This window comes from Papaver somniferum, chromosome 7 (genome assembly GCF_003573695.1).
Source record: "Papaver somniferum cultivar HN1 chromosome 7, ASM357369v1, whole genome shotgun sequence".
Classification (NCBI taxonomy): Eukaryota; Viridiplantae; Streptophyta; class Magnoliopsida; order Ranunculales; family Papaveraceae; genus Papaver; species Papaver somniferum.
In genome coordinates, this window is record NC_039364.1 from 193,536,794 (window position 1) to 193,548,463 (window position 11,670).

Genomic DNA, 11,670 nt, shown 5'->3' on the forward strand with positions numbered 1-11,670 from the left:
CCCGCGTTGTACATCGATGGCATACACCCTCCCTTGCTTATTACAAGACTATTTACAACATATAACAAAACATGACTCTTATTTACATCACTACTCTCTTATTTTTGAGGCAAGAGAGAAACATTGACTATAACAAAACAAAATGGACTCTCTTATCATTTATTTATCTTCTTTTTTTTCTTCTTTTCTTTTCTGATTTTTTTCTTTTCTTTTTCTGAATTTTCACATCTTTCTTTTTTTCTTTTTCTTTTTTATTATCTGAATTTTCTGATTTTTTTTTCAACTGATTTTGGAATAACGAGAGGTACAAACACAAGATGACACAACTACTTTACAAAAAAACAAAAAATTACATTACATGACACTCTTTAGCAAGAGGTAGCCCTTTTCAATGCACCCGGTCAAATTCAATGGTTGTTTTTCTTAATGTATCCTCCAACTTCTATCCCACACAACCAAAGAACAAGGTAGTCAAGTCTCATTCAATATTCTAAAGTGATTGGCAGTCTACTTAACCAATGAAAATGGTAGATCGTGCATGTGCAAGTTTCTTATCACATGTGAATTGTGCTAGAATCAAGTGGTGCCTCATCATCTAGATTAAGTATCCTAAAATTATTATACATGCAGATACTACAAATCAAGTCAGATGAGCTCAAAAATTTATTCTTTTTTTTTTTAACATGGAAGAGTTCAGTTTCAATTATAGCACGATGACAGTCACATGGTATCTACTCTTCACCCCCAAACCTAAACTAAACATTGTCCTCGATGTTCTAAAGATGATCAGAATTATAACAACAACATACCATAAGGACCATGCTGAGTAGAGAAAAGGATAGAGATTACCAGATGTCGGCAAAAAGCAAATTTAGAACTTCATTATTCAAGGCTAAAACCCAACATTCTTCAGCTGAGATCACATTGGATTAGCACATTTATATATAGAAATAGAAAAATCAAGTCAAACTTACTCAAAATAAAGATATTACATCTACTGGATTATACACAAAGATGTTTCACCATAAATATACAACCTAAAGAGTTGAGGATCAACCCAAACAATGACATGGATAAAAATCAACAGTCTTACACAAATGTAACAAGAAAGTGCAAGTAAAACTGCATATGTAAATGAGTTACCCCCAAACCAAAAGTTGTCAACAGGTGTGTTTTTGAGCACAAAATCTTGCAATTTTAGGGGTGCTGCATGCACAAGGTCTAGTTCAAATTGGATTTTGTTAGGGACGGGCAGAGAAACATCAACGCATTCCAACTGTGACTCTTCAAGGGTATTATATTTAGAATAAAAATAGTCCAAAAGGACTTGAGAAGCACACAGTTCTAGGCTTAGATTAGGAATTCTCAAAAAAGTTGGTTTCAAAATCTTGTTACAAACCAAATCTAGCTGAGTGCAAGGCCATTAGACTGTGACATAGGCAGGGAGCTAGACACGTATAAGTTACATTCATTTTTAAGTTCAAAAGTGTCACTGCACAGCCTAGTATCTTCCCAGTCGGAAACAAGTAACGAAGTATCATGCTCAAAGTCAGTGAACAAATTGACAAGCCCCAATTCAGAATCATGATCATCCAAAATTTTCATCTCATGCATAGGAATATTAGAAGAAACATCATATTCTGACCTAGCTAGGGAATCAGACACATCAAATATATATTCATACATAAGACCATTGGCGTCAACAGAAAACTCAACCTTCCCTAAGTCACATACAAGTGGTGCAGCATGCTCACCTTCACAGAACAATTGTACAAGCCCTAAATCAGTAGTCACATTATCCAAAAATTCATTATTATGAATAAGAAAATCAGAAGTGGCAGCAACAGGGTCTAATGTCTGAGAAACAGAAGATTCCATAAGAACATTTTCAGAAAAAACATGCTCCTCTAACACAGCATCATCATCATGACAAGGTTGTAATGTCCTATTCAAAACCATAGTGTCTCTAGTTCATTCATTTACCTCTAGCTTAGTTTCACATTCAATATTAGTTGCATGAATAGGAATAGGTACACTGTTTTCAGAATTTAATTCATTAGGACTAACAAACACTTCATCTTGAAATTCCTTCCTTCCCCCATTTTGTAAATGAATAAGGTTCATTTTCAGAATCATATTAAGTTGTTTTATGGAAGGAGAGTCTTCAATAGTGGGTATCCTCGATTCATATGGATATTCAGTACATGGTTGTGCATGAGGTCCACTGTCGAAGGGAAATTCAGACGTGTTGCTATATGGATGATCATGCAATGCTTGCAATTCAAATCTAGCATTATTTTTTTCAATGAGTTTGAGATTTTCCATCACAGATTGCATACAAAGGATCATGGGAGTACAAAAATTTTCTACTTCCCATTGTGGTGATTGGAACCTGTGTGCATGGTCATTAAAATCTATAAAATGATGATCGCAACCTTCGAAAGGTTGATAACAGTTCCAATGACTACCAACATCATAATCTGTGGGCCTTTCATACCTTGAATTAGCATGGTTTTCTCTAGACTGCCTAAAAGCAAGCAATTCAGGGCAGTGCTTGGTTAAATGTTGTTTGTTGTTACACAAGACACAAGCATAAATTTTCTTAGATGATCTAGATGCAACCAATTTCTCATATTCGCGCACCTCCAATGTCTTAATTTGATCCTCTATCTGATCCAATGATATTGAATGAGTGGGCGGGGCACTATGACAATGTTCATTTTCACCCTGTGGTGAATGATACATGTGTAAATAATCATTAGGGTCCGTATATTGTAGCTCAGGACCTTGAAAAGGTCCGTCATGATCCCTATAACTATTAACATCATGGTCTACTGGACACTTATAACGTGAAGCATGATCTTGTGCAAGTTCTCTAATGGATTTGTGCGATGATTTTTCATCCCTAGCAGCTGACCAAAATCCTGACATGTAATATTCTTTTTTTTTTCCCAAAGAAAATGAAATTAGTCTATTCTAAATGCTTCTACCAAATCCTAAACAGAATGATATATACACGAACAGAGAAATAACTAACAATCCTACTCAAATATGCTCATTAAAAAAAAAATGAAAACGAGAATAAACAAAGGAAATTACAGCTGATGCTTTCGGTCCTTTTTAAAATGAAGCTACCTTCGACTATTTTGGATTTTCCACAAAATATGTATATCGTTGGTACTAGGCTTGCTGTAATCACTGATGACTAGCCCAAAATGGGTTTGAATTTATTTAGCAGTACAAGGAGAGGCTACTAACAAGATGCCACCTCGTGTTTGTTAACAAAAATGTAGAACAGTACTACTTCAAACTTCAAACACATTCAAGCAATTGTAACCAAAGGAAATATTTGGCTCAAAGTGGATTTTCAAGGAACTTACCTCCGGCAACAGCAGGCTGGAGTAAGCAGAACAGGTCTAATCCGTTTCTTTTCCTCCTTGATTTTTCCTTGGCTCAATTGGTGATTGCACGATCACCTAAAAGCAGTCTGCTGTGCAACTCCGGTATGCGACTAGAGAAAGAGAGCAGCTGATCTAAATCGATTTTCTTCTTTTCCTTTGGCGTGTGCAAGAGGTGGGTGAGCACCTGATGAACTCAAGAGAACAAATCAGCACCTAGACTAGTACAAGAACAAGATTGAACAACGGGAATTCCCAAAACTAAAAACAACTAGTGCTCAGGTAAGCTACAGCAAAAATCAAAACAATGCAAAATCTTACAATGCAGCCAAAATGACAAAAGAAATAACAAACAATACCTACATGAAATCTAACTAAAGTGCAAAATCAAAAGACCACCAACTACAGTATGAGGACTATTTGAACTATAGTGACAAAAACGGATGCATATCAATACTTACAGATTCAAATTTAACTTACTGACTCTAACTAACATAAATACTAATGAAAGTTAAAACTGCCACTAACTAATACTAAAACTAAAAAGTATCAACACCAAAGGTAAAAACAAAGAAAATGAAATAATAAAATGTTAAAACAACACTAAACCTATAGATAACTAAACTTGACTCTATGAATTGAAATAAAGAGGACAGAGGCAATTGAATCAGTATAAACAGGTTACCAAGAAAAATTTCTAACTGCAATGCAAAGTATAAAAGCTACAGGACAAAATAAACCTTGAACTAAGAAAAGAAGATCAGTACCTACGTTCAGCTATACAACCAAGATGGAAACTAAAGAACCATCAAAACAACTAAATGCAAAATTCTATGACGACACACCACAGGAATGCTACCAACAATATCTACAATGGTGCATCTAAAAAATTAAAGCAATACTACCAACAAAGACAGAAGTGTGATACTACACATTACAGGAATGAAAAAAATAAATGAAAAATGAAAAAAATGGATAAAACAAGAACGATACAACAAACTACTTTTTATAAGAAACAAAGTATACGTACATTTCCTAGCTACAAACTAGTAAAAGCAAAACCAAAAATCAAACTACACCGTTTGCCAACTCCCTGGCAGCGGCGCCAAAAACTTGGTAGGACTTTAAACAAGCCTACAATAAACTGCAAGCGCACAGTGTCTATAACATAGATAACGGCAAATATAGGTCGATCCCACAGGGAGTTGTAACGATGCAAAGGTAAACTTCTAAGTTCTACGATTACTAATTAAAGACGAAAGAGTGAACAAAGGGGATTTTGTTTGCCGATACGGCTAGGATTGATGATTATACTAAAGCAACAAATGTAAAACAAATACAAAGATAACTACGGTTTCGAATCCGCCACCTAAATGTTTAGAACTCCTTAATTTGATATACTAGTTATCTTTTAATCAAGGAGTTATAGAGGTTCTAGCCTCAAACTATCTTGAAGATGTGATAGATCACTTGCACAAATTGATGATTTAACCTCAGCCAAAAATCAGTCAAACCCAAGCATTGGTTGTCTTGTTACGGCACAACCAATCAAAGACTGAACTATAAGTGTCAATTCCTAGCATTACCTATCTGTTTAAGGCATAGGCAATCACAAATTGAACTAAATCAGTTTAAAAAGCTTGAATACATAACAAAGAATTAATCAAACTACCAAGGATGCATGACATACAAGGTGAAAGTAAATTGTTATGAATTCAGAGATTAAATCATGCTTCTCAATATAAATTCATGGAGAACAAGTAGAACAAAATCAAGCAATTCTAATTATTTAGGGGTTTCATCTCAACCCTAGTTAGAAAACTAAAACATGAAGAAAACTGAAATTAAACTTAAATTAATTACTAAGGATTGGTGCACCGGCTACTTCGGGCATGTCTTTGAAGCACAACCCTCATCTCCATTTATACAAAACTTTCCCCCAAATATTCAATTCTACTGACAACCAAAAATACATATAAATTAGGGTACAAATGCCAGACCACTTTCTACCACTCACCGTGCGAATTCATAAAACCATGTCTTCAGTTATTTGTTGTTGTTGCCAATATGGTGTCTGCAGAGAACATCAATCAACAATTCTTTTCTCTTGCACTCAAAGTAAGCCACCCAACATATTACTAGGTTACTGTGAAGAGAGTGACAACATAGATGATTTGACAAGTGAGGGAGAAATAGATTTAGAAAGAGTAGAATGAAGACGATAAAAATAGATCATTGAGGGAGAGATGTCGGGATCATTAGGGGAGTACACAGTAGAGAAGTATGGGTTTTGCAAAGAAGTTGAAATGAGAACAACACGGTCGGTGGTGTTAGAGAGAAGAAAAGGAAATGTTTCTGATCTTGAAATTTGGTAAAAAGTAAGGATGCACTGGGGTGTTGGACCAGATTACCTCTGTTAGGGACAAGAAATAAATTGTTTGGGCTTCCTTTTGGGATAAAAGGTCAACAACACTAGGACTTAAGCTTTAGCCCATTGATTTTCCTTCATTTCTCAGCCACCCACCATTTAGTGCAAATGTTTCCACTTTCCATGATGCCTCTGCCACTCTATCTTTCAACCACCTGCTCACTTTAGGTATCTCCCCATATTTATCAATCCTATGAATACAAAACAAACACAAAATATCAATATTTACAATAATAAAGATTATTGACACTCGAAGATGCAAAATGCATAATTTGACATAAAATAGGACATTAAAGCATTTAAGATGTGACAAAAGATAACAAAACGATCTAAAAATATGCATTATTAGGCACTGATCAATGCTCTCTTTGGATGTTCACTTATTTAGCCATCTTAGGTAATGTAAAATGATTTTCGAAGTAGTAGTTCGTTGTGAACATGTTATGCTTGAGAAGCGTCATCTGGCAATTAGATAAAATGGAGGAAATTTGAATTCTCTAGTGTCTAACCTTGTTGAATAAATTTGTTCCATCTAGAATTTTGGGTTGTACGCTAATCTCATGAATTCTAGTCACATGAAAAAAGTAGCAAGCTCTTTCAAAATTATTATGTAGTGTTACTCTAACACTCAGCACTATAACCACACTGCAACATCAAAAAACACTTCCTTGTAACTAAGTAAACTTGTCAGTTCCTTCATTGTGGGAAGAAACTAAATTGATAGTTCATAATTTTCTTTCTCTTGGATCTATTTGCAGATTTAAATTATACATATATGATTCGTAGGCGTCAAATTATATTGACATGAACCCACTTGGACTGGTTTTGGTTATATTCGTGACAAACTTGACCTTCCTCGCAATAAAATAGGTGTCCTAACGATCTTTTTGACTTCTTTTCTTGTAGATATGTTATATCATGTTATTATATGCTTGTATTATCAATCACCTCACAATAAACTTTATCGACTAGCGAAACAAGTTATTGTGGAATCACAAACGATGATACGAAGTTTGTTTGTGATTACTTTTCTATCTTTCCTATCGGAGATATAAAATCTCGAGCCAATTATTTAAATTGCACTCAACACGATAGAAACAGCAAGATCAGATCACACAACTATAAATATAATAGTTGGGTCTAGCTTCACAATCCCAATGAAGTCTTCAAGTCGTTAACCTACAGGGTCTCGAGAAGAAACCTAAGGTTAAAGGAGAATCGACTCTAGTTATGCAACTAGTAACACACATGAGGTGTGGGGATTAGTTTTCCCAGTTGTTAGAGTTCTCCTTTATATAGTTTTCAAATCAGGATTTGCAATCTAAGTTACCTTGGTAATAAAGCATTCAATAATCACCGTTATATGAAAAACCTGATTCAACCAAGCTAATATCTTTCAACTGTTAGATCGAACTTAGCTTGTTACACTCAAATGAAATGTACCCTCATTTAAATTTATGTAACCGTACCTAAACGTGTACACCATGTTGGTTCACATATAGTTAACCGAGGTTAGCCATATGATTACTCTCATATCAACCTTATTCATCTTAACTATAACTAGTTCAAATGACTCAAATGAAAATAGTTAAGAGTTGTTCAATTGTTTGGAAAACACAATTGAAATCAAATCGGTTTGATTCACTTGAATCAATCATGAACATTATAGCCACGGTTTGCAAAGATTGCATTCCTTATGAATTAAATGTTTAAGCCCATGAACTGACTGATTTGACAAAGTAACCAGCTTAAGTATGCGTGCGGGTATGCGTACTTAAGCAACCGGTTTTTGAGTTTGTTAAGTTTCCAAACTCAGCATAAATTTTTGGTTCAAAAAACTTCCGCCAGTATGCGTACGGGTACACATACTTAAGGTGACTAGTTAAGAGTTTTCCTAAAACCAAACTTAGCAGAAATTCTCGGTTCGAGAACTTCCACCAGTATGCGCACGGGTACGCATACTTAATCTCTCTCCTTCACCAATTTCGTATACACACATATGCATACTCTTGGCTCCTGGTTTATGGACTTATATATTAATGTGCGAACACACTATATATGCTTATATCCAAAGATGGTTACATCATCAACTCTTTATTTCAATCATTGAAACATTATTCTATAACGACAATAGTCGTTTTCACACACTATTAGCATCAAAGCAATTTTCAAGATATTGAAATAATCATTGTCGAAACATTCCAAGCCTACATCAAATGATTGTATCATACAAACCATGTAAGATGTTGCTCGGCAATTTTCTCATGATATAAGATGAACTTGATCGAAGCGAAATCTTACCAACACATATTTCGAGAAATATGTAAGCGAGATATACTCAGCTCGAAATCTCAAATGTGTATAAAGAAAATTATATCGTAACACGACTTACGTCTCAATATAGGAGATAATATAAATAGACTTTCCAAGTGATAGATAAGTTCAAGTCTCCACATACCTTTTGTCGAAGAAGTTCCACAATCTCCCCTTAGTAGTTCTTCGTCTTCAAGAGATGAACGTCGAGAGATTTAAGCTCAACTACAGTATCTATGTCCTAGTCCGAGACATCTACAAATAGGATAGAAATAAAGACTTATAGTTTTGATCACTAACATTGACAAATATGCTTGAGATAGCAACGCATGCGAGTTTGACCGAGCAATGCTCTAACAAAACTATCAATACATATGGATTACAAAAAAGATAAAAAAACGTAGCTTCTTATCCACATGCTTGATCTCCATGGCATCTTCAACGCAACTCGAAATCTTTGTCACTTCCAAGTACTCCATGATCCTAAAGGTTGTAAGTTCAGCATCACGGTTGTTGAAGATCCGTAGCTATAAAAATGAGAAAACAAAATGCTCTCAATCATTGTTATACAGTGTCATAGTATTATTACACGGCATCAAAGTTCAATTGTATCACAACTTTGACAATAACACTATGGTGATATGCATCACTCCCCCTTAGTCAATACATATCTCAACATGAAAACCACCCCCCTTACATAATGATCCGTAAACCATATGTATTTGTAGTGTGAACTACACATTAATTCTCCCCCTTTTTGTCAAAAAAATTGGCAAAGGTACGAAAATTAATGGGATCCTAATGAAATTTCCACGGAGATACATCATGACCAAAAGGTGTATTAACATACCAACAAATTTAGATGCAATCATAAAGCCGAAGCTAAATGCATTCATCAAGGAGTTAATAAAGATACAAGATAACCCCTAAAAATTCCACAACTGCACTCCCCACAAAGATTTGACAATTAAGCACAAGTTCAAAAGAACTCTCCCCCATAAAATGTCATCCCCGAAGGAACAACAAAGGCGACCTTACTTTCACAAGAAAAGAAGGATTTCTTTAGACAACCAAATCTCATGAAAACATGAATTTGTATCCACAAAATTCAATTGAAATAACCATAACAGAACCCATGTTAGTTCAATCGAAAAATAACAACCAAATTAATCACAAGAAAACCCATAATTAATTCAATTGGAATACACAACCAAATTAACCACAAAAAGCGATCAATTTAATTGGTCATGCTCAACATAAAAAAAACTTACGGAGGTACAACTAAGTTATACATAAGAAAACGAACAACTCAGTCGGTTGTGCTCAAACATAAGAAATCTTACGGAACAACACAATACATGCACAAAGATTGTGGATCGGAGATTGATAGACGCATTTATGTGTCTAATTTGTCCTCAATGTTTCGTATTGTTGGTACTCGTTTTCGTCCTTATTATGGTGTTTTGTGTATTTTTAGGTATTTTTGGAAAATAAATATTGTTGGAAAAATCGGCTCGAAAAATCACTCGGAACACCCCGGAGGACACTTGCTATATGGAGCCCAGATTTGGTTAAGGGGCACCTCAATTACTAAGGGACACCCCAAAAAGGCAGCTGATATTCGCACCCCACAGCTGGATAGGGGGCAACCCTTCTTCTTAATTTGAAATTTTATTTTTGGCGGGAAGAAAGGTGCAGTGAACTGTGAATTTTTCGATCAAAATTTGAAGGATTTCTAGGTGGACTAAAGAGCTGAAACTTAATGGGTAGTTGTGATATGTGATAGACGCATTTATGTGTCTATTTTGTTCTCAATATTCTGTATTGTTAGACTCGATTAAGTACTTATTGTGTTATTTTGTGTTTTTGTAGATGTTTTTAGAGAAATAAGCCTTTGCGGCGAAATGAGCTCAAAAAAGTGATGATTTACACCCCGGAGAAAAGTACTAAAGGCACCCCAGAAATGCACCGGAAGCGTCCCAGAAATGTACCGGAGGAACCCAGAAAAATTACTATTTCCACCCCAAAATTACTATTTCCACCCCAATTGCTAAAGGGACACCCGTACAGGATTAGGGGGAGGACACTTTTCTTCTCATAATTCAAATTTCATTTTTGGCGGGAAAATATATTCTCTCTCTGGCAGATTTTCAATCAACAAAATGAAGGTGTTGTGGTGCGATTCAATGGCTAAAAATTGGTAGGAAGATGTGATATAGCTTAAGGAATACAGTATGTGTGTCAGAATCGATCGAATTTGGCTAGAATCGGCTAAACAAGTCATCATCAGAGAACATGGCAGTCACGGGTTTGAGAGGATTTTTTGAGGGATTCGGACGTGTTATGATGATGCATGGAGGACTCTAGCACACTTTTGGACCGTGTAGAAGCTAAATAAGGGAGTATCAGAGGCTGTTTACGCGTGGAGAATCATTTCAGGGAAGAAAATATTCGGAAAATATTTTCTTTAAACACCGAGTAATGAAGATTATATGGAGTAATTGAGGGAGATTCAACGAGCTGTAGGTGTATAAATATGTTACCTGGGAGTACTAGAGAGGCTGTCGAGAGTTTGGGGAGGTTTGGAGGCGAGCAGAGAGGCGCAGGAGGAGTTGCAGAGAAGTTACCTGCTGCTGCTGCTGCCATTAACACGCCTGAAGAACACGAAGAACGGACTCGCAGCAGCAGTCGTTCCTCAACAGTGAAATCGACTGTCGTCTGTGGGTCGTAGTTCTTCAACGACAACAGCACCTCAGCTCTGTCGTTGATTCTGGACGCCTTCTGTGGGTCGCAGAGTTCTGTTTTACATCAATTTCTTGTATTTCTCTTCATTGTAAAACACTTTTGAGCATCAATGAAATATTTTAGAGCATTTTTACTATGATGAGTTAATTCCCTCGTAACCAAGGCAATGGAGGAAGCTATTCACGCAACATAAATGGGTAACTATTTCATTTAATTATATAATTCACCTAATCGCTGCTTTTGCAGAGTTTTAAATTGTTTGAATGATTGTCTTAATTATTTGTTATTCAGTTTGATAGGTTATTCTTGGTTTAATCTCTTGATAATCTATGCTTAAGGTTTACAAATAATGTTTGAGAATTTGTATGATTGATAGTGAATTAAAGATAAAAGAGGACTTAAGAATTGAATAGAGTTTTGAAATATTTATCATTCAATCTTGCGTAGTAGTGGAATCTAGTGTCTTGGTTACCTCTCGCCCAAAATTGTTAATATTTTGTATATATATTTTTATAAGTCTAAAAAAATCCTTTACCTTCACAAGTCTTAGAGTTCGAACCTTTATTACTACAACCCCCATTAAATCTTTAATCATTTTGGCGCCGCCGACGCGGATTTGTGCTTAGGTAGAATTTTTTTTTTTTAGGTTTACTATTTTTTTTTAGAATTATTTGTTCCTTTTTACTTTGTCTTTTTGTCTTTGATTTACAGGTTCGAAGTGGAGCACTAAGGACTTGGAGAGGAAAAAGCTTAAAGCGAAAAGCGAAAAGAGAAGAAAAAAGGACA